Source organism: Carcharhinus amblyrhynchos, chromosome 12 (genome assembly GCF_965287045.1).
Source record: "Carcharhinus amblyrhynchos chromosome 12, sCarAmb.v2.hapA, whole genome shotgun sequence".
In the NCBI taxonomy this organism is placed as follows: Eukaryota; Metazoa; Chordata; class Chondrichthyes; order Carcharhiniformes; family Carcharhinidae; genus Carcharhinus; species Carcharhinus amblyrhynchos.
Window position 1 is genome coordinate 42,531,253 of NC_137335.1, and position 21,570 is coordinate 42,552,822.

Below are 21,570 nucleotides of genomic sequence, written 5' to 3' on the forward strand. Positions count from 1 at the left end.
ATATTTTAACTGTTTATATAAAGAAAACTGATATTTAGTAAAGCTTGCAAAGCCTCCATTCAAAAATATTACTTGTAATTGGGAATTGGGCTTCCTGCGTACAACACCTTTACTCAAGTGTTATATGTGCTTAACAAGAATTTTCCTTTGTTCCACTATATGACTGAAATTTTTTGCAAATGAAAGGAATTAACTGCTAATACAAAAAAAAGCTACGTGCATCAAAGAAAACTAAAACTACCAGATTGAATAATTTAACTGGAACTATAATTGTGCATATAGGGGAAAGAAAAATATATACCCAAAGGAAATAAAAGAACGGTCAGTAGTGATGGTTTGTGTACTGGGTTAATAACTCAGGCAGAAATTGTATCTAGACTACCAGGGACAAGAACATTGAGGATTACCATGGAATTTACCAGTAGGAGATACTGGACGGGACTTTACGGCCTCACAAATGTCAAAACCATAAAATCCCAACCAAGGTTAACAGATCCTCCCACACTCCGCCCCTCACTGATTCCTGTGGCGAGCGGACCAGTAAAAATCTGGCCATGTTTTCAGATATGCTTCCTCTATATAGTAAAGTTTCCTCACAATTTGTTTGAAAACAAATGGCTGGTCAACTGATACAATATGTAATATACAATGATGTAATAGTAACTGAAACATTTTTCTTGAAATAAAAAGAGAATGATTTCAAGATGGGTTGAATTTCAACCAAGCAAGAACCCTAAAATTAATGAGGGACAGAATCAGCCCTTCTAAGTAATTTAAACTAGATGGAGAAGGAAAAAGGGCTATCCCATGCAAGCTGATACATTATATGCCATGCAAAACTGAAATCTGAATACATAACAGCAACAAGCTAAAGAAAATTCACTAATTCAAGGAGAAGTGTTGGATCCAGCCTCACGCTAGCTGTCAAACACCAAGGACACTACAAGGAGAAATATTTTACTATTTAAATATCTGGGATATTTAAAGTACCCGGTGTTATGAAGCCAGCTGATGTTACCACCAGACTGGTTAGATCCCAGGATGGAACCTGGTTCAATGGATCCTAATTTTTATTTAAAGAGAGAGTTTAGAGAGTAGATGAACAGAGTCATAGGACTGCTCATGAACTTTAACCAAATAACACATCATTAATTAAACAAAATTTAACTTTTAAACTCTACTGCAGCTATACCATTAGAGGCATATACAGAACTATAAGTTACTTTACTCAGTAAGCATACAGTCCATGTAAACCAATTGGCAAACTGTGGTCACCACACTCGGAAATCAAAATGATAGATGCCACCCAAAAGAACTTGTTGGATTTCTCACCAAATTCTCCTACATGCTTGTCAAACTGAACCACTGACCTCACTGGAACTCTGCCTTCCAAACGAGGGTTTCCAAACTCTACTCTCGAAGAACACACTTTGAAATCTTCTCCTACACAACATACTCTTGCAATACCTTCAAGGATTCACCTCCAGGTCTTTAACCTTTCCTTTCAGTGTTCCTCTGCCCTACGTTGTCTTATGCATTCAAGATTCCACACAATCTCTCCAGTACTCAGCCACACCAACAGAGCACCACAGCCTCACAGGCTGCAGTAAGGTGTAACCAACCTTAGGATCACCACAGATGTCTGCCTTCATGCAGCTGTCTTTTTATTTCAGAGCTGGTTCTTTGTTCTTGCTTTAACTTCACCGAACAGGTCTGGATTCCTATTCTTTGCTCCTTTAACTCATCTTCCTGGAACCTTTTGTCCTCACCCCCTGGTTTCTGGGGCTTGTTTTCTGTCTCTCTGTATTGTCCTGCCTATTCTGGCAGTGCCTGTTAAATGCTCCTTGCCTCTGATTTATCTGGTTAAACTGAAAACTCAAGTACTTCTACTTTTTAAGAGTGAGCAACAGCTTAATTTTTCTTTAAACTCTGTTTGCTTTCAATTGTAAATGCTCATTACCATGCAAAGTTTAAAGTGAAACTAAAACCTAAAGACTTGTAGACATCTTTGTTTAACATGAAACTAAACTGAAATTTTAACTCTTTCATGGCATACAAAGACAAAAACACAAATTAAGCTTACTTATAATTATACCTTATTTCTAATACCCATAATACAAATGCAAGTTATTTAAATTATATCGATTTCCCAACAACAGCTAATTAAATGTATTGTGTTCCATCTTATAATGACCTGTGGAAAATGTCTAGTTTCATGCAGACAAAATGTGAAAACATGAAGACTACATTGTTAGTGAATTTCTGTACACTAAAAATAAATACGCAGGTTAAAGACAAGATTGGTTAATGCCTGATTGTTTCACAAAACATGCTGTCTAGGTTGGAGGCTATATTATAGCCTTAGCTATAACTGCCTTTCTATCGCTGTATCGTAACACACCCTTTCTCTTTCTCAACATGTCTTCATTTTTCTATGATTTCCTTTCTCTCAATGCACACGTCCTCATACTTGCTCTCCCTATCCTGCAAACAACCCCACCAGCTACAGACAACCCCCCTCAACTCCACCTCAACTCCCTGCATTTCCTCCCTTAACTGTTTGCTGATTCAATCCTTTATTGTTTTGCACAATGGAATATATCTGAAAAAGAAGTCCAGAGACACAAGACACACACACACAGAACTAGACAAATTAAAAAGATTTAGAGGGCTGAAGACAGCAGGGGAGATACCACGAAATTGGCCCATACAACTAAAAGAAACAGGTATAGCTACAGTGATGGGAGATATACATTTAAGACTATTAGCGTGGACTAGACCAGGCCAATGTCTAAAAATTTTAAAGTACACCTAATTGCCATGAAACTCTTACAACTACCAGTCATACAAATGGTGTGGAACTCAGCTGCCAGAAGACTAGAATCTAAGGATATCATCTAGCTGCAAATAGCCCTTAATTGGACTATGAAAAGCAACTATTTATGTAAGAAAATTCTCATTATATGTATTTATCAATGCAGTAAGAAAATTAGATATCAATATGAAAGTCCAACCAAAATAGCAACATGGAAGATTTTTAATCTACTGGCCAGATTCCTATGATGTAGAATACTGTAAGTCAGCTAAAAAGGCTAACTCTGGTCGGATGTCCATATCTTACTGATTTTCTGTCTCTCTTGTTTTGCTGCTGTACTCCCATTGACTGTTTCTGCTTTCTTTTCTGTCTTTCTCTTCTTTTGGATGAGTGTGGTCAGGTGGTAAGTTGAGGAGCAGCTCCACCAACAGCTTCAATCTACATGTGGGTAGGGGTGGACGGATAAAAACATGGCCAGAGATTCCACATCACCTGACCCAATTGTGTGTTCTTTCTCACCCTTCGCACTTCCCCTATCCCCTTACTTTCCATTCAGAACCCAAAGGTAGTTTTTCATTGATTTATATTTATTTGGGTAAACATTAGAAATAAGGTATAGCTTTGGGTGGGTTTAATTTAATATTTCTGGTGTCCAAAAAAACTCTATAGTTAGATTCATGCTGGACAAAGGTATGCATGAGGGGTTGGTTTCAATTCCAACTGGGATTTTATTATGCTTGAGGTTTACAGTGTACAGAATAAATATTGCTTATCAACTAGAGGTCCACTTCCTAAAAAAACAGCTTTTCTTTGTTCTTTAGTTTTAGCTGAAAACTACAGTAGTTCGTGACAGGCAGCTAGAGAGGAAACATTTCTGTCAGCTTTGCTAGAAGAAAACTCATGCAATTGAGTAATAGTTAAGAAGGCCAGTGTTAGAAATCTAAAAGGGCAACTATTTGGGAAATTAGAGAAAAGAGGAGATTGTAAGAAGCCTTAGGCTAAAGGAACAAAGAGGGAGAACAGGTACTATTCATTCAAGTCTCAGAATTGAAAAGAAGCTGTTGGTGAGAAATCAAAAAGATATCTGAGGTGCTGAGATGCCAGTTGAAATGAAATTGAGGAGCAATTGGTGCTGGATGTCAGAATGTCTGTGTGTAAAAGCAGTCAAGACAAAGAAATCCTAAAAGGGGTTGGTGTAAAACCTGGAGTCAATTTGCTGGTAGAAGTAGAGTGGAAGCTCTATTCAAAAGAGTTGAACAAAGAACAGGAAACAGGCCCTTCGGCCCCCCAAGCCTGTGCTGCTCATTGATCCAACTAGACCATTCGTTTGTGTCCCTCCATTCCCAGGCTGCTCATATGACTATCCAGGTAATTCTTAAAACGACGCCAGCGTGTCTGCCTCCACCACCCTACTTGGCAGTGCATTCCAGGCCCCCACCACCCTCTGTGTAAAAAAAACGTCCCTCTGATATCGGAGTTGTACCTCGCCCCTCTCACCCTGAGCCCGTGACCCCTCGTGATCGTCACCTCTGACCTGGGAAAAAGCTTCCCACTATTCACCCTATCTATATCCTTCATAATTTTGTACACCTCTATTAGGTCTCCCCTCATTCTCTGTCTTTCCAGGGAGAACAACCCCAGTCTACCCAATCTCTCCTCATAGCTAAGACCCTCCATACCGGGCAACATCCTGGTAAGCCTTCTCTGCACTCTCTCTAAAGCCTCCACGTCCTTCTGTAGTGCGGCAACCAGAATTGGATGCAGTACTCCAAATGTGGCCTAACCAGCATTCTATACAGCGGCAACATCAGACTCCAGCTTTTATACTCTATACCCTGTCCTATAAAGGCAAACATACCATATGCCTTCTTCACCACCTTCTCCACCTGTACTGCCACCTTCGGGGATTTGTGGACTTGCACACCTAGGTCTCTGAGTTTCTATACTCTTGATGGCCCTGCCATTTATTGTATAGCTCCCCCCTACATTAGTTCTTCCAAAATGCATTACCTCGCATTTATCTGGATTAAATTCCATCCGCCATTTCTTTGCCCAATTTTCCAGCTTATCTATATCCTGCTGTATTGTTTGACAATGTTCATAGCTATCCACAAGTCCAGCCATCTTCGTGTCATCCGTAAACTTGCTGATAACACCAGTTACACCTTCTTCCAGATCATTTATATATATCACAAATAGCAGAGGTCCCAGTACAGAGCCCTGTGGAACACCACTGGTCACAGACCTCTAGCTGGAAAAAGACCCTTCGACTGCTACCTGGTCTCCTGTGGCCAAGCCAGTTCTCTACCCATCTAGCCACCTCTCCTTGTACCCCATAAGCCTTAACCTTCTTAACCAACCTGCCATGAGGAACTTTGTCAAACGCCTTACGGAAATCCATATAGACGACATCCACGGCCCTCCCTTCAACTGTTTTTGTCACCTCCTCAAAAAACTCCAAATTTGTAAGGCACGACCTCCCTCTTACAAAGCCACGCTGTCACTAATAAGATTGTTCCGTTCTAAGTGCGCATACATCCTACCTCTAAGAATCCTCTCCAACAATTTCCCTACCATGGACGTCAAGCTCACCAGCCTATAATTACCCGGGTTATCCCTGCTACCCTTCTTAAATAATGGTACCACATTCGCTATCCTCCAATCCTCAGGGACCTCACCTGTGTCCAGTGAAGAGACAAAAAATTTCCGTCAGAGGCCCAGCAATTTCATCTCTTGTCTCCCTGAGCAGTCTAGGATAGATGCCATCAGGCCCTGGGGATTTGTCAGTTTTAATTTTCCCTAAAAAACATTTTCCAAGCAAAACTTGAAATGGAGTTTGAATGCAAACCGCTAAGTGAAAGTATTATTACAAGAGAAGACTTTAAAGCTTTAATGAACTAAATAAAAGGCTTATGAGTGGCAGATGGAGTTTAACCCTGATATGTGCGAGATGATTCATTTTGGTAGGACAAATTTGAATGCAGATTACAGGGTCAACGACAGAGTTCTGAGAAATGTGGAGGAACAGAGAGATCTTGGTGTTCATATCCACAGATCTCTGAAGGTTGCCACTCAAGTGGAAACAGCCGTGAGGAAGGCTGACAGTGTGTTAGCGTTTATTAATAGAGGGTTTGAGTTTAAGAGCTGTGGGGTTATGCTGCAACTATGCAGGACCTTGGTGAGACCACATTTGGAATATTGTGTGCAGTTCTGGTCACCTCAGTATAAGAAGGATGTGGAAGCATTGGAGAGAGTGCAGAGGAGATTTACCAGGATGCTGCCTTGTTTGGCTGGTAGGTCTTATGAGAAAAGGTTGCAGGAGCCAGGGCTTTTCTCTTTAGAGCACAGGAGGACAAGAGGCAACTTAGAGGTTTATAAGATGATGAGGGGGATAGATAGAGTGGACGTTCAGAGACTATTTCCTCAGCTGGGTGTAGCTGTTACTAGGGGGCATAACTATAAGGATCATGGTGGGAGATATAGGAGGGATGTCCGAGGTAGATTCTTCACTCAGAGAGTGGTTGAGGTGTAGAATGGACAGCCTGCTGTGACAGTGGAGTCGGACTCTTTACGAACTTTCAAGCAGTTATTGGATAGGCACATGGAGCACACCAGAATGATAGGGAGTGGAATAGCTTGATCTTGATTTCAGACAAAGCTTGGCACAACATCGAGGGCCGAAAGGCCTGTACTGTGCTGTACTGTTCTACGTTCCATGCTCTCTGTGTGGAACTTGGAAACACTCATGACAATCATCTGGGGGGATTCAGAGGAGAAATCCACAAACATGAACTTGGATTCAGAGAAAAATGTGTATTTAACCATCGTCATCTTAAAAGTGCTTAAAAGTGACTTTGTGGGCGCGAGGTCATTGTAGCTTTAAATGTACCATGTTAAACACCTGTGTGTATTCGTCAAGCCAAGGTGGGAGCAAAGAAATATTGTATTATAACCCATTTTTTCAAGTTTAACAAATGTTTTTTGTTGTTAAAACTAATCAGTGGTCCTGTGACTCTCTTCTGTTTGATTAAAAAGAAGTTACAGTTTTTTTCAGCCAGAGTTCCACTCTGGGATCTTCCCATCTAGTTATAACACCACCTGGGATCATTATTTCTCTGCCTATATCCCTCACTCCCATCATTTCATCTTCCTCTTCCCCCTTAGCTGACTTGTTTCCCGTATCTGCTCTTTTCTCTTGGTCCAGTAACTTGCACCTATGGAGTAAAGATGTCAGAGATATTCTCACCCTCAAACAATTTACTTCTTCTTTCCCAACTTATCAGTTTATGCTTATGAAATTCAAACTTCTAAAAATAGATGAAGTTAGTAAAGGCTGCCTGACTTGCTCTCTGCTTCATTAGGCATTAGAAATTTGGATCTCACAAACGTGATTAACACTGACCTTTTTCTAAAGGCGATAAACTAAAATCAGGATAATATATTCTAAAAGAACCTACTGTGCTCACACAATGTAACACTTCTAATGCTGAAAATATCCAGTACATCACCACAATAGGAACAACAGGAGCTAGACCAATTATATATTAAATTTAGTACATGAAATCAATAACATACAATTTATCACTCTCTCATAGCACAGCGTAGCATACAATGGAGTCATAGTCAATTCCAGTCTTTAGGTCAAGCAGGATAGAGCCCACAGATGATGGGGAGAAAGAGGAGGAACAAAAGGGAAATGAGAGAAAGACGCAAATGACAGGGCAACAATAACAGTGATGACCTATTGTTATCAAACAAGCCCATAGGTAAGTTCAATCATATAACGGTGAAATCTGCATTCATGTCTTTATGTCGAAGTTTATTTTGATCCCTGGATATCTAAATTTACAATAAAGAAATTTACGTTATTTTTGAAAATCCTTGAGTGATTAGATTCTGGCTTTTAAACATTATCAGTGGGTTCATCACCGCTTATAATTAGAATTCTAATTTATTGCAAGTGCAAAAGTTGAGCCAAATAACAAAACACATCTTGCATGTAATGGGCAGGAAATGCACACATGCATATTTTTAAGAATAGTATCTAAACTATTTTTCTCTTCCGTTCCCACGCCTGCAGGGGACATACTTTAGGAAGCTGCATTTCTAATCCCTGCTGGAGATATACAAGTTTCCATAATGCCAAAAAACTCCTCTATTACATGCAAGTAAAGTGAACTGTGATGAGGCAGTCTTGTTTCAATTTTCTCCTTCAGTTCAAATTTGTTTTTCAGTTTCTTGCATTTTTTTTGTTTTTAATGCCTGGTAATTTTAAATGCGGTATGCATTTGGCAAACAACTAGAACAATTACCAGTTGTACTTTTTAGATTTGACCACTAAGTGGCACTACAGCCCCAAAGGTTTGCAATAACAGTAGTCACTGATCTGAACTTTAAAATCTGTCTCTGAAAAATTTAACTGTGCACATCAGAGAGAAATGTGTGAAAATCCAATAGTCCAACATTTAATTGCATGGTCTTTTGTACTAGCTACATAGATACCTTACTTCAAGGGCTGCACAGTGGTGGTGTAGTTAGCATTGCTGTCTCATAGCACTGAGAACCCTGGTTCAATTCCAGTCTTGAGTGACTGCCTGTGTGGAGTTTGCACATTCCCCCCACGTTTGTGTGGGTTTTCTCCAGGTGCTCTGGTTTCCTCCCACACTCCAAAAACGGGTGGGTTAGGTTGATTGGCCAGACAAAATTGTCTCTTTGCAGGGTAAATATGTGAAGTTACAGGGATAGCACCAGAGTGGGATTGCTGGCTGCGAAGGTTCAAGGGGCAAATGGTCTCCTTCTGCACTGTAGGTGTTCTATTCTATGGTTCTATGAACTTCCATGACTATGTATTTTATTTGGTAGATTGGTATAGCTTAAATGGGGTGGGTCAGGGAGGTGATCATGGAATAGCAGGACTTTTTAAAATTATTACTCTTACAAATAAAATAAATCTAGTTCTTTGGTCTCAACTGAACATTTTGATTTCATTCCATGCCTCAGTTTTCCAATCAGATGCCTTTTTGCTCTGGAAGAAATTGTGCGCCATTTTCATAGAAATCATAGAATCTGTACTGTGCAGAAGTAGGTCATTTGGTCCATCGAGTCTGCACCAACAACAATCCCATCCAGGTCCCATTCCCATAACCCCATATTTACCCCACTAATCCCTCTAATTTACGTATTCCAGAACACTAAGGGGCAATTTAACATGGCCAACTCATGTAACCAGCACATTTTTGGACTGTGGGGGGAAACCGGTGCACGCGGAGGAAACCCACGCAAATGGTGTGTGTGCGCGGGCGTGTGCGTGCGCATGCAAACTCCACACAGTTAGTGACCTAAGCCAGGAATCAAACCCAGGTCCCTGGAGCTGTGAGGCAGCAGTGTTAACCAACCACCGTGCCACCACATTGTCGCATATTCTGCATTCGTTGTCCTTTATTCGTCAACTCTCCTCTCTCTCTCTCAGGTCAATCTATGCTGCAATTGTGAACTATGCACAATTTGTTGGATGGATAAACAGACTGGATTAACTGTACAGGAAAACTGCAGCATCTTGGAATATGCCTTTTCAGCTTGACCTCATCACCACCACATAACTATACTTAGACTACAGTCCCAAAGGTATCAACCTACATTTCCACTGGCTCAGCTACCTTTGATTTTTTTTTATTCAAATAGCATAACTTCACAATCATGCAAGAGAGTTTCAGAACCTCAGAACAACAATTAGCCCTGTAACCATCAGAATTTAATGGCATTGCAAGAATACTGCACAAACAGAATGCAGCAAAGCATTTAAAGAGGAAATGTGACTCTCAGATGTAGAAACACGTAGCAAATTTGATTTTGCACAGTATCATGATACAACACCAAGCTACATGAACATGCATAGCCAATTAAATATTTATATTGAACAGGTTTCCAAAATAGTGTTATTTGTAGTCAATACACTGTAGTAGATAGTCCTACGAGGATTCTTCTTCATGCTCCTACAACGCAACCTCTGAAGACCCCCAAGGATCTATCCCTGGTCATCCCCTTTGTTCAACTTCACACTGCCTGAACAACATGATCCAAAAACGCAATCACAGTTCCATGACACCCTAAAGCCACCCAGTTCTACCTCATCACCACCTCTCACTGCTTCAGATTTGTCATATTTTGCTTGCCATCATCCAGTACTGAATGGCCAGAAATTTCCTCCAATTAAATATTGGGAAAACTAATGCTACCGTCTTTGGTCTCCTCCAAAAACTTAATCACCAACCTCATTCCTTCTTGCTGACCACTGCCATGAATCAGAGTTCACAACGTCATAGTCATGTGAGCCTGAGTTGAGCTGTGGTCTGCACAACCATTCAATCACTGAGATTGCCTTCTTGCAGTGCCATAGCATCACTCCCCTCAACTCAGCCCTCATCTCATCTGCCATTGAGGCTTTCATCCATACCTTTGTTACCTAGTCATGACTATTCCAATGGTTTCCCAACTAGACTCCCATCTTCCACCCAACATAAACTTCAACACAGTAAACTGTGCTTTCCATATCTTAACTCATACCGAGCTCATTCACCTGTCACCTCTGAACTCAGTAACCTAACAATGACTGCTGGTCCAATAACACATCAATTTAAAATCATCATTGCATTTATATCCTTCCATGCCTTGTCCTTCCCTAGTTTTGTAATCTCCTCAAGCCTACAATACCCTCCCCTGGACCCAAGATCCCTGTGCTTTTCCAAATTTGACCTCATGCGCATCTCCAATTTTCACTACTTCATGATTGCCAGCCAGCTACTAAGATCCTACGCTCTGAAATCCTCTTCCAAGATTCCCCATCTCTTTCTCCTCCTTTATACACTCCTTAAACATATTATTTTGGCCAAACTTTCAGTCAGCCACCCTAAGATCTCTATGGGGTTGGAGTCAAATTTTGCCTAATAACGTTCCTGTGAAATCCTTGGGACATATTTATTTAAATGGAAGATGTTGATGTTCATATTAATGAGGCAAGTGTACATTGACAAAACCTAGCTTTACCTCACCACCAGTTCCCTTGATGCCTCCACGGTATCTTAATTTGACTGCATGCTCCACATCCAGAAAAGAAATCTCCATCTAATCACTGAGAAAACCAAAGCCATTATCTTCAGTTCCCACCAGCTATAAACACAATCCACTCTGTGACAACAGTCTGAGTCTAAAACAGTTTGTATGCAACTTTGATATTTGATCCCAAGATGAGCTTCTGACCTCATATCAGCACCATCTTTAACAATACTTATTTCCACCTCCCTATGCATCTGATTATCTGCTGCCGAAGCCATCATCCACACCCTTATTACCTCTTGACTATTCCAAGAAATTTGAGGTAATCTAAAACTCAGCTTCCAAAACTTAAGTTCTATTCATCCAATGATCTACATTGGCTCCCAGTTAAGAAATACTTTGCATTTAAAACTCTTATCCATGTCTTCATAACTCTCCAAGACCTCACTCCTCCGGGTGTTCGAGTTTTGTCCCTTAGCCCAAAGATGTGCGGGTTAGGTGGATTGGCCATGCTAAATTGTCCCTTAGTGTCAGGGGTACTAGCTAGGGTAAATGAATGGGGTTACAGGAATAGGGCCTGGATGGAATTGTGATCAGTGCAGACCAGATGGGCCAAATGGTCTCCTTCTGCACTGTAGGCATCCTATGGATTCTATGACAGTGTGGAGTTTACATGTACACCCTATGTCTGCGTGGGTTTTCTCCAGGTGCTCTGCCTTCCTCCTACAGTCCAAAGTTGTGCAGGTTACGTGGATTGGCCATGTTAAATTGCCCTTAATGTCCAAAGATGTGTAGGTTAGAAGGATTAGCCATGGTAAATACAAGGGGTTGCAGAGATATGGTAGGGAGTTGTGCATGAGTAGGATGCTCTTTTGGAGAATCAATGCAGACTCAATGGGCCGAACAGCCTCCTTCAGCACTGTGGGGATTCTGTTCTATAATTGTGGCTGTGTCTCGAGCTGCCAACGCTTAAACTCTGAAATTCCCTCCATAAAAGAGGAGGAAAGAAAGGCAGAAAAGCTTAATTAAGATTTACAATATGCCCCATCAACCAAGCTTCTGGTTGGTCATCTGCCCTAATATCTCACTGGGCTTGCTGTCAAATGTTCTTGTTTCATTACATTAAATTGCTATATAAACAGACATTATTACATGCTTCACAAGGTGCAATATGCTAAGGAAAACGTAATAATAAATATACTATGCTAATTGTAAAAGGAAAGCACTTTGTACTAGTCAAAGACTGACTATATATTTAACATTAATAAGGGACATACACAATTTTGTTTCAATACAAAATAATAGTGGTTTGGATTGTATCTCTGTGGGAAGTTTGTTGGCCTAGCATTACGAGCCAAGTGCTTTTGCTCATCCACATGTTTCTTGTATACTGCTGCTTGAACACATTCACTAATAGGTGTAGTCATTTACAGCCATTGCTAGACTTCAAGTAGCATCAGCAAAATGGTAGCTAGGCTGTCTGAAAGTATTCCATTGACAATTACTAATTTCAGACCATTCAACAATGCACTGTTGTATTAGCACAATCTTTGCACACTGATCTTGGACCACTGCAATTACTTAATCAAAAAAGTACAAGTTTTTACTAATGTAAAGTAAATAAAAATATAATAGGGTATGTTAGAAGAATGAAAAGTTCTCACTCATTCCAGAAAAAAAATTTAAATTCATCTGCGACATAAGAAATGCAACGTTCACTGATAAAGTTGCAAAATGTTTCTTATTCATTTGTGGGACATAGGCATCACTGGCCGGCCAGCATTTATTACTCATTCCTAGATGTCCTTGATTGATACAACTGAGTGACATGCTAGGCCATTTCAGAGGGCAGTTGAGAGCCAACCAATTGCTTTGGCTCTGGAGTCACAAGTAAACCAGACCAGGTAAGGATAATCGATTTCCTTCCCTAAAGGGCATTAGTAAACCAGATGGGTTTTCCAAACAGGGATTTCATGGTCATCAGTAGATTTTTAATTCCGGATTTTTTAATTGAAGTCAAATTCCATTATCTGCCGTGGCAGGATTCAAACCCATTAGCTGAGTTTCTGGATCAATAGTCTAACGATACAACTAGGTCATCATCTCCTCTGTGTATTGCGGAATAAGGACAAACAAATTGCGGCACATGCTCACTGCTTTATACTTTAATCAGCCATTTGCTATTCTTGGGCAGAACTTGGAAGATTACATTTAAACTGCATTTAAGGAAAAATTCTGCAAAAAAGGTGAATACAGCATTGTATTACCAACAACAAATGCACAATTAGCATCAACTGTGTTTGACTCTGCTGTGCATCTCCAACTGTCTTTCCATCCAGAAAGTCCATGATCATGTTGTTGCTCCACCCCAAATCCATGTCCACCTTTGTCACATCCCCACTTTTAGGCTTTTATCCCCAAATCAGGTTTCTATCTTTACCATGGTACTGAAACAGCTTTAAATCAAAGTCACATCCTAACATCCTACGTAATTATGATCAATCCACATCCATCTTGATTTGCTGCCTTCAACATAATTGACCACTCCATCCTCTTCCAACTTCTTTCCACTGTTGTTCAACTGAGTGGGACTACTGCACTGGTTCCACTCTTATCTATTCTGTTGTAGCCAGAGAATCAGCTGCAATGGCTCCTCTTCCTACTGCTACAGTTATCTCCGGAGTTTTCTAAAGATGCATTTTTGACCCACTCCTGTTTCTCATCTACACTCTGTTTACAGGCATTATTATCCAAAAACACAATGTCAAATTCTAAATATATACTAACAACACCTAGCTCTATCTCACCATCACCTCTCTCAACAGTCACTAAATTGTCACACTACTTGCTCCACATCCAATCTTGGAAGAAAATTTGCCCGATATCAACTCCATCCAAAGATGTACTGATTAGATGGATTGACTATGCCAAATTGCCCTTTAGATATCCAAAGGTGTAGGAAGGAGGATTGTGCAGGATTACGGAGATTGGATCAGTAACACAGACTTTCAGAAAGTCAATACAAACTCGTTGAGCCAAATAACTTCCTTCTGCACTGTAGGGATTCTACGGTTCTATCCTTCCCCCTGTCATTGTCTAAGGCTATATTCTTCGTGCCTTATTTCCACAGAGATGACTTCAAAATCATAAATCAACTCCATCAGGAAGAGCAAGCGCCTATATCTACCTCTTTACCATCTCATCTCTCCACTGTCAGCTCAACTGTACTGAAACGTTTATCAATGTCTTCGTTATCAGTAGGCTTGAGTATTCCAATGTATGCCTGGCCTTCCTCCAACTTTTTATCCACTATAAACTTGATTATTCAAAACTTTACTGCCTGTATCCTAAATCACACCAAGTCCCATTCACGCACCAATCCTATGCTCATTAATCTACATTAGCCCCAGTCCAAAAACACCTCAATTTTAAAATTTTCACCCTTGTTGTTAAATACCTCCATATTCGCAACCTCCTTATTTCTGTAACCTCCTCTAGCTTTAAAACCTTCAGTAAGGAGTCTCACAACACCAGGTTAAAGTCCAACAGGTTTATTTGGTAGCATGAGCTTTTGTAGTGCTGCTCCTTCATCAGGTGAGTGGCGAGTTGGGTTCATAAACAGATATATACAGACGCAGACTCAATTGCAAGATAATGGTTGGAATGCGAGTCCTAACAGGTAATCAAGTTTTTACAGGTCCGGACAATGCCAGTGGAAACAGGGTTAAGCACAGGTTAAAGAGGTATGAATTGTCTCAAGCCAGGACAGTTGGTAAGATTTTGCAAGCCCAGACAAATCATGGGGGTTACAGTTAGTGTGACATGAACCCAAGATCCCATTTGAGGCCGTCCTCACGTGTGTGGAACTTAGTTATCAGTTTCTGCTTGGCGATTTTGCATTGTCGTGTGGGCCTTCAACTGATGAAGTGTTGCCCAACAGGAAGGGAACACTCCTGCCTGGTGATTGTTGAGCAGTGTCCATTTGCCCATTGTCCTAGCATCTGCATGGTTTTGCAGAGGTTGTTGTGGCAGAGTTGTGCAGTGTCATAGCCACTGTTCTCCTGAAGGCTGGGTAAAACCTTCAGGTTGCTGAGCTTCTCCAATGTTGACCTCTTGCATATCCCTGGTGCCCACACCTTCAGCTGCCTGGGCCTTCTGCTGCAGAATTTCTTCTTTGAACCTCTCCATCTTTCTAATCCCTTAAGACTCTGCTTAAAACTTGCCTCTCTGACCAAACTTTGTCATCAGCCATATGTAGCTCAGTGGCAAATTTTGTTTGATAAAACTGTGACGTTCCTTGGAATGTTTTACCTCTTTAAAGCTCAATATAAATAACTGCGTTGTTTTGTTTCTTCTACAATGAAATTAAAAGTAAATCAAGTTTATTACTGTTGGATTGCAGGATATATGGCAACATGTTAAAGATGCTTATAACAACAAAAACTTCCAAAATTATTGACCAAAAAAGGCAAAAATCAGTTCTTTAAAGTAACAACTTTTTTCCTTTTCCAGTTTATAGAAGAGCATGCCAGATGATGTTTTCAGATTTCACTTATAGGTTATCTTTTTATAATATTACATTTTTGATTTGATTTACCACCATATGTATTAGTACACAGTGAAAAGTATTGTTTCTCGTGCACTATACAGACAAAGCATACCATACATAGAGAAGGAAAGACGAGAATGAAGAATGTAGTGTTTCAGTCATAGCTGGGGTGTAAAGAAAGATTAACTTAATACAAGATATGTTCATTCAAAAGCCTGATGACAACAAAGAAAAGGCTGTTCTCAATTCATAAGGACGTAAAACCAGCCATCCAGAACATCGATGCTTAGATATACTCCTTTAAAAACGATATCTGCGTGAAGAGGATAGAGATACTGGGGGCTAATGTCAATAAATTGTTTATCTACGAACTAACAATCTATACGAAAACATATATTCCATACAAGTTACTGACCAGACTCACTATCATTGTGCGCGCACATTTATGTGCTGAATTCTCAAAACCACGCAATTGATACATGAGAGTGACCAGCAAGAAGTTTGTGGAAATTTAATTCTTTCCACTTGGCCAGCAACAAGCTGTGCAGGAGCGATAGAAAGCAACTCAGAGGACCTCTCACTGTTTGCTCAAGAACACCGAAAAGAAAAACAGTACTAACAGCGCATACGCCAACTAAATATAGAATGTGGGAGTTACAACTATCAACCATACAAATATTTGACATAGCCATCATCTTTTCAATAAAGAAGGTCTCCAAGCAAAGCAACCAAAAGCTACATTAAAATTTCTTGTCCCAAAAATTATTGTTTAAACAAGGATCACATTTTCATTGGCTTCTTCGCTATCAGCTAAACAATTAGTTTGTTTAAGTAGACCCCAGTCTCATGACTGGCATCTCAGACTAGAGAAGCAAACTTCAAGGAAACAAACATACAAAAAAAATCCCCAAATTAGTATCTCCAACTGAAATATTACATCTATGTTACTATGGTTATGCTATCCATGTTATTACGTCTCTTTTCATTTCATCAGTAACAATTCATCTCATCTACACTTCCCAACTTCATCATTCCCTGATGCAATCTGCCAGTGCAGCAATTTAGTGATCAAAGAAGGAAGGTTACATAAATGTAACATTTTTGTAGTTCATGAGTCTAACTAAACCCAGTGTCGAAGTTTGCTGCATGAAAGAAACTGCAGTTTGCAACCTAATTTATCAATGACCAAATTTATATCTCTCCCCAACCCTATGACTGGTCTGAAAATGATCATACACTAACAAAGTACAACAGTGCAAGTGTGTCAGCTATTGCACCTTGAAAACACCAAAGTCCTGTCATAATGGACTGAAATAATTCACGAAAGTGAACGCTTTAAGCCAGGGTGCTGCTGAAATAATACAGCATTGATCTTAATCAATGGCTGAATATTAGTTTCACAAATTAGGTCAGCTTATAAAGTATCTTTTGTCAAGCCAAACAAATCAAAATCATACCTTTGTGGCACAATGGTTAGAAGGTGTTAACAATGGTACAGTCAAATCTACTTGTATGAAAAACTGATAAAAATAATTAAATATTTAAAAGAATGAAATCACCGATCACAAATCAATTTTCCATTATTTCCAATATCCTTGGTAAATTTAAAGAATACAAAAGTTAAAGGAATTGCACAAAAATCTGTATTTATTCATAAAACCATTGTACTGCTTTCTTAAAACTGATGGCGTTAAACTCTTTTTACTATTCAGTATGTTGTAGTATTTTACTAATCCGTATGTGGTGGTATTTTACTAAGTATTTTGTCTCGTGTAAAAGTCCTTAGTAACCAATTAAATGATCTTCAAATGGTACTTTACACCTCATTAGATGCTAACGCTCAAGGTTTGGGATACTCAACTTACCAAGGTTTTAGTGGCACAAAGATACTTTGGTAACAAACAATGGCAAAAACTATTGTCTCTATAAATAATAGGAAACAGCATCTTTAAAGGTGGTTTTTTTTTGGCTAATAAATGATTGCCATGTTGAAAGGGACAAAAATTCAAAAAAATTGCTGAGGGAAATCACTAACTAGCTTCATCATAATCAAAAATACAGTTTTAAGAACATAAGAAATAGGAGCAGGAGTAGGCCATCTAGCCCTTCGAACCTGCCCCGCCATTCAGTAAGATCATGGCTGATCTGTCGTGGCTCAGTTCCACTTTCCCGCCCTCTCCCCATAACCCTTAATCCCCTCTCTTATCAAGAACCCATCAACCCGCTTCTTAAAAATATTTAGCGAGGCAGCCTCCACCACTTCAACGGGCAGAGAATTCCAGAGATTCACCACCCTTTGAGTGAAGAAGTTCCTCCTCAACTCCATTCTAAACCGCCTCCCCTTTATCTTGAGGCTGTGCCCCCTAGTCCTACTGTCTTTTTTGAGTGGGGAGAGTCTCTCCACCTCTATCCTATCCATCCCATTCATCATCTTATATGTCTCAATGAGATCTCCCCTCATTCTTCTAAACTCTAACGAGTACAAGCCTAGTTTATTCAGCCTCTCCTCATAGCTCAACCCCCTCAACTCCGGTATCAGCCTAGTAAACCTCCTCTGCACTCCCTCCAAGGCCAAAATATCCTGCTTCAAAGCCTTCTAAAATTAAAGGAAGATTTGTTTTGGTGTGCTTCAGCAGTGTGTATGTTATAAAGTAGCAAATGATGAATACATTTTCATAGATCTCAAACAAGCATGTAACCATGCCAAACTTGGTACAACAGTAAAATGGACTTTAAAAGAATGAATCGTTCAGTATATAAGTGTGCCAAAATTATTAAGTAGCTTTTCTCTGCAAAACCTGCATGTTTCAAAATAAGACTAGTTCATTCTACCACTTCTATACCAACACAAAGCAAAACAAAAAGTGTTTTCTCATTTAGGTATTCAGTCCTGTCAGAACAACATCATCATTTTGCATAATGGCACATGCAGGGATTTAAAAAAAAACACTAAAGTTAGTATCTTTCAACTACATTTTGCAATTCAAGCCACCTGGATAGGCGAGAGCTCTAAACAGGACTACAGCAATTGAAGAATGCCACTCACCATCACCTTCTCAAGGGTAATTAGAGATGGATAATAAATGCTGGTGTTGCAACAATACCCACATTCCAACAAAAGGTTTTTTTAAAAATCTGACCACTGGTTACATTTCACAAATGATCTCTGAAGGTCATTTTAAATTTTAAAAGATTATAACTCATACGTAAATGTAAGCAACTATATTCAGATCAGATTAATCTCTTCAAAGCTTATTTATATATGCAAAAAAAATCTTAAACTCGCTTTTATACAGAAGGCCTCCTGGGGTTTGAGTGTTTACATCAACTCTTGCAACACCCTATTCAAAGCCTGACATTCAACAACAGCTGTAATTTTTAAAAAGATGGCCGAAAATAAATGAGCAGGAGAACAGAGTCATCACCCAAAACAGCAGCTTCAACATTTATGAAACAGTAAAATACCAAAAAGAACTCATCTTAATTCTGAAGATGATTCTAAAGAAACACAAGATTACTTCAGAAATATTAATATAAATGGATTTGTTGTTTTATTATAATTTCACAATGTAGGCCATTGCATCAATATTTTGCAAACAGCATTCAACGCTGAGCATCCTTGGTCGATCCTCTTGTACTGTACTGCAGGATAGAAGGTTCTAGAAAGCTTGTCATTTTAGTTACCCTTGCAGTTACATTCCTCTCTCTGTGCACATCCAGCACTGACATCATTACTCCTGGGTCCAAAAGCACCATGATTGGCTGCATAAAGCTGGCTTCATTCACCATCTTGCAGGTGTAACACATTACATCACTTCTAGGACATGCAACGCAGTTGTCTGACTTTTAAAATAATAGAGCATATTTCTGGTTGAATTTTGACACTTTCAAATTATAACTTAGTAAACAGACTTCAACTTAATAATTTGATTGCATATTTTCATGTTAGACTAATGTAATTGGCTAGCAGTTTGAAGAGGCAAAATATTCTGATCACAGCTGAATTACTTGAGACCCTTGTCAAACAAAATCTAGGCATGAAAAATGCAATGGAACATTTTACTAAAAGGTCCTACATCAATGCAAGGCATCAGAGAACATGTTCCAACAATATTTTACAATAAGTAAAAATACAGCTTTCAACAGGTGAAGTGATTAAAACAACTAAATCCAATCTACATCAAAATGTTATTTTTAACACATTGATTTTATTTCTCCATTTTGAGCCTCCCTTAGCTGACATCTGGGCTACAGATCTACTTTTGGGTCTTTTCTTCTCAAGCTGGATACAGTGGTATGAGAGAAGGAAGCAGGATAGACGGTCATCCTATTTTCCCATGCACATGACACCATGCTTCACACTAAAAGCTCAATGTATTGCAAATCACTATCATAGGCGGGCTTCTATTAGGAAGCCGAGCTGTGCTAAAGAAAATTGTTTTAATACAAGCGTTTATGTTTCTTTGCACATTTTCGAATTTTGTAGCTTCAGGATAACCATGGTTACAGTCAATTAAAGTTTTTTTTAAAAACATCCAAAACTCCTAATTGGAACAGGTAGTGATTTTGCCATGGGTGATATGTAACAGTTCCTGGGTGACAAAACAGCCAATCGACAAACACCAATTAACAGATAATAGTTCACTGCTTCTTAATAAATGGAGCATTTCAGTCACTCAGGTTGTTTCATGCCCTACAGATGTTTCTCATGCTCTAACGACATGGGGTGGGATCTTACCATCTCACCGTGTCTGGCGCAAATGGCAGCAAACTGGGAAAATTGCTTGCAAATCCAGAAGTCCGATTTGCACCTAGCGCCATTAGCATTAGCTGTCTTGGGGCTCGTGTTGCGCTTTATTCCTCTGGTCGCTGAATGATTCCCGAAGGGTTGCATTTGAAGTCAAGTCCCAACCCCACTAATGTCACACTAGTTGTCCTGACATCTGTCTGCTGTAAGAAGTCTCACAACATCAGGTTAAAGTCCAGGTTCCATCCACCATCATTCAACAATCAGTTCTTCAACCAGACACACTGAACAGCCACGGGGACCAAACTCACACCTCAATATTCCAACATTTTCATGCACAGGTTTGAACAAGACCTCTTCACCCCATAGGACCATCAACCGTTGTTATACACTAATTATATCAATGACATTTTCTTACTTTGGACTCATGGTGAACAATCACTGAAACAACTATATGATGACATCAACAAGTTCCATCCCACCATCACGGACTTTAACCTGGTGTTGACAGACTTCTTACTGTGTTTATCCCAGTCTAACACCGGCATCTCCACAACCTGTCTGTTGGACAGGCTCTGTGGTTTATTGCGGACATTCTGTCTCAGGCCTCACTAATAGTGAGGACGAGCAGGACAGGCAGCTGTTGCCCCAATCAAGGGAGGTTGACTCAAGAGAGGTGTTAACATCCTTTCAATAACATGCCTGTCAGACCTTGGCTGGCTCCCTCAATGGTCACAGGCCTAATTCTTAACTAATGGATTTTACAGGAAATGCTGCTGGCCCAGCAAGTGGGTTTTCTAAGCATAACAACATGATATAAAGGCAATTTTAGGCTCTGGCTGCCATTTAAAAACTTTCCCCCCCCCCCAATCAATCATTTTGAGCGTGGCTGCCATGTGGTATGGCACCAACTCTAGACTGAGGAACAGCTTTCCTCCAGGTTATTGGTATGCTCAATCTGATTATTTTAAAAGGGTAGTTCAGCCTTTTAATGAATTTTCATAAAATCACAGAATCCCTACGGGGCAGAAAGAGGCTATTCGACTCACCTAGGCCCTATCCTGGTTACCGCCATGTATTTACCCTGCTAATCTCATGACACTAAGGGGCAATTTAGCACAGCCAATCATCTTAACCACACATCTCTGGACTTTTGTTCACCTTTGTTGGTATCTAGCTCGATCCTTTGAATCTGCATTCAAAACAGACCTGAAAACAGTCCTCCACATTGTCTGGTGGAATACTTTCAACTGCACAGTGGATCTATCTTCTGCCATTCAGCCTCTATGCTTACAATGGAGCCTTTTTTTTTAAGATGATCTCCTGCTGTTTCTTTGGTTTAGGTGCATTTCAGCTTCTTTAGGTTTTCATGCTTTGCAACTCTAGGGTCATTTTCCAGCTTCTTCA

The 21,570-nt window shown here is 39.8% G+C and overlaps 1 protein-coding gene across 1 annotated transcript in view; it reads right to left on the reverse strand.

Annotated features, from left to right (window-relative positions):
- Positions 1-21,570, reverse strand: part of sptbn1 (spectrin, beta, non-erythrocytic 1) — a 260,511-nt gene that overhangs the window by 157,120 nt on the left and 81,821 nt on the right. The window lies entirely within an intron of this gene.